Source organism: Pseudochaenichthys georgianus, chromosome 23, assembly GCF_902827115.2.
Source record: "Pseudochaenichthys georgianus chromosome 23, fPseGeo1.2, whole genome shotgun sequence".
NCBI classification, from domain to species: Eukaryota; Metazoa; Chordata; class Actinopteri; order Perciformes; family Channichthyidae; genus Pseudochaenichthys; species Pseudochaenichthys georgianus.
In genome coordinates this window covers 3,106,757-3,109,835 of record NC_047525.1, presented here as the reverse complement: position 1 = coordinate 3,109,835, position 3,079 = coordinate 3,106,757, and the positions used below count along the sequence as shown (strand labels likewise).

At 38.5% G+C, this 3,079-nt stretch overlaps 1 long non-coding RNA gene across 1 annotated transcript; it reads left to right on the top strand.

Moving 5' to 3' along the window:
- The first annotated feature begins 327 nt into the window (after positions 1-327).
- On the top strand, positions 328-2,766 carry LOC117468381 (uncharacterized). The gene is made up of 3 exons (XR_004554483.2): positions 328-1,283; positions 1,382-1,454; positions 1,787-2,766. It is a non-coding gene; the product is annotated as an uncharacterized lncRNA (long non-coding RNA).
- The last annotated feature ends 313 nt before the right edge of the window (positions 2,767-3,079 follow it).

Below are 3,079 nucleotides of genomic sequence, written 5' to 3'. Positions count from 1 at the left end.
ATATACGCTGGGATCCGGAGTCATGGATGATCCTGCGGTCCTGTGTCCTGGATCGCGAGCGCTGGATCTTGAGTCGTGGCTGTGGTCCTGGATCATAGGTCCTGGATGGATATCCTCGTGGATTCATCTTCCTATTATACACACATGCATTTCCAAACATTTGGACTACCTATGTTGCAAATGTATTATCTTTTCAATTTACACACGGCATCTATTGCACGTCTGTCCGTCCTGGGAGAGGGATCCCTCCTCTGTTGCTCTCCCTGAGGTTTCTCCCATTTTTCCCTTTAAAACTGGGTTTTCTTTGGAAGTTTTTCCTTGTACGATGTGAGGGTCTAAGGACAGAGGGTGTCGTATTGTCATACTGATATTCTGTACACACTGTGAAGACCACTGAGACAAATGTAACATTTGTGATATTGGGCTATATAAATAAACATTGATTGATTGATTGAACTCTTACTACTTTTAAATCCAGGCTGAAGACTTTTCTTTTTGTCTGTGCTTTTAATTGAACTTTTCATATCTTAAACTGCACTGTAACTTTTATCCATGTACTTTTTCTTGTAATGTTTAAACGTAATTAAACTCCATGACATTTATGAGAGGGACTGCTCGAAAGCAGAGATATTTGGAATATCTGGCATCGACGGATGAAAAATAGTGTTTTGGTAACACGGAGTGTTTTGGTAACACGGAGTGTTTTGGTAACACTCCGTAAAGACTTTGTTATGGAAGCAAAGCAGGGGAGGGGGTGTGTACAGCCTCCTGAGGGTCCGATTGTGGATGTCATGCGAGCAAAATATGGTGAAGAAAGTCTGTCTAAATTCATATTTTAGACTGCACTGTAACTTTTATCCATGTATTTTTCCTTAATGTTTATTTTATTAGCTTTTCTTTTTTAATGCTTAATGTCTTTCATTTCTTTTTTGTAAAGCACTTTGAATTACCCTGCGTCGAAAAGTGCTATATAAATAAACTTGCCTTGCCTTGCCTTGCCTTGCCTAAGCTAGCCTTGACTAGTTTCTCTGCATCGTTGTGAGGCAAGCACACAACTACAATCATAACATCATTAGAAAATGAAATGATTTCATGATTTTTATGACTGTGATATTTTGTTTTCTTTGATAAATGCGGAGTTTAAGCGCATAACAACCCTGCCCCTCCAATCAAGAGCTCTCTCTCAGCTGGATGTGCTATCTGACACACTTCTGAAGGTTTTTGAGAAGAGAGGAGGACAGATAGGCCAGCGTCTGAACTGTATTATGTCAAACATGACTCAAGTAAGAATTAATTTTAAGGAAATTATACATCGAGTCAATAGTGTACACATTTCATTGAGCAAAACAGATTCTTTCTTTTCTTATCCCCCTTCACTTAGGTTGATGATGTCGATTTAGGCCGGGATTGTCTTCTCAAGGGGCTGTGTGTGCACCTCAATGAGAGAGTTTGTGGTCAGTAGAAGTCATATTTGACCTTTTGATTTTTTTGTTGGGCTTTAAAATATGTATTTATTGAAACACCACATAGTATATAGCCTAAAGTATGTGAACATCCCTGTTTTTTGTTTAATAGCCAGACTACACTGAAAAGCTAGAGGGCTTTTAATTTAAAATGGATACAGGAAATGAAAAAAAATGTATCAGGTCAGACAGGAGTATATCAGATAACAAGGAGGCTTAAAAGTACTGACATCTGACCAAATGTACTTGTTCAACACAGGGACTTAGTAATGGGTATATGTATTGATTTGTTAGATCTCACTCTGTTCCTTTTGTGACTGCAGGCAGAAGAAGAAGACGTCATTCTGCGGTCCATTCAGGGGATTACAGTGGGCCTTTATGTTGTCAAACACAATTCCACCATGATACCAGAGGACAGATGAGACCAGAGGACAGATTGTCCTGGAAGGCCAACAGGTACTAACTGATGTGGACAACATTGCATTAGCTGCTACCATGCTGTTTGGACTCATGTATGCAATGAACCTGAACTACCCCCCTAAACTGAAGTGCACTTTCGAAATGCTCCAGCAAATGTTAATGGAGCTAGACGGCAACATGCTCTCCAAGAAAGCCCAAGCGTTTAAAAACAAACTATTTGAGTGAGCTGTTGCCATGGACCATTGTGCACTTTTACAGCATTCATACTGGACTTTCATCGATACAACTGTCTTGCACTTCCTTTGCTCATGCTTTTTGATTGATTTGCATGTTTCAGAAATGTGGGTTTTTCCTGGGGTCATGTGTTTTCAGAATGTACCTCTTGGCATGTGTTTCAGAATGTACTAATTGCACTAATTGTACTAATGTACTAACTTCAAAATGTCAGTTCTTGTTTTTATTTGTAATACTTTCTTTAGTGCATATGTGGTGAGAAACCAGGCCATTATTATACTTTCATGTATTTTTCCAAAGCAATGCCATTGCTTTTTTTGCATTAAAGTGCCCTTTCATATTAGCAGGTTACTATTTAAATAATGGATTTGCAAGGACATTTCCTTTTTTCGGCTAGGCGTTGACATTTTCTGTTAATTGTTTACTATGAATGAGTTACAAAAATAAGCCTTTCTTTGCCATTTGGCACAATAAACCTTTATTTTGATCGGGAGAATAGTTTCCTTTAAGCTTGCTTGCTGTGTTCTAACACAATAATGTATATGTACATGCACCACAAACATTTACTATTTCTTCTATTTCTTTATTTTCAATGTATTTGTTAATTCTCCTGGGGCTGCATGATGGAAAAACCAAAAGCTCATCTGGATGTGTGGTGGTTGTTAATATTGTTTTTTTTTTTGAGAAAAATACATGAATGTTGTTCAAAGAAATGTGTGTCTTTATTGACTATTTGTTTTAAAATGTTATGATAAATGCTGTAGATTAGGGGTGTAACGGTATCCGTATTCGTACCGTCACGGTTCGGACGTCACGGTTCGGACGTCACGGCACATGCAGTTACACGACGAATACGCCTTTTTTTTACGAGTGGGAAAAAAGTAATTCAGGGCAATATCCACTACACTATTTATAATCCAGGGGGCGGTATTGCGCCTAAAAGCTGTTTGTCAGCCACCCTT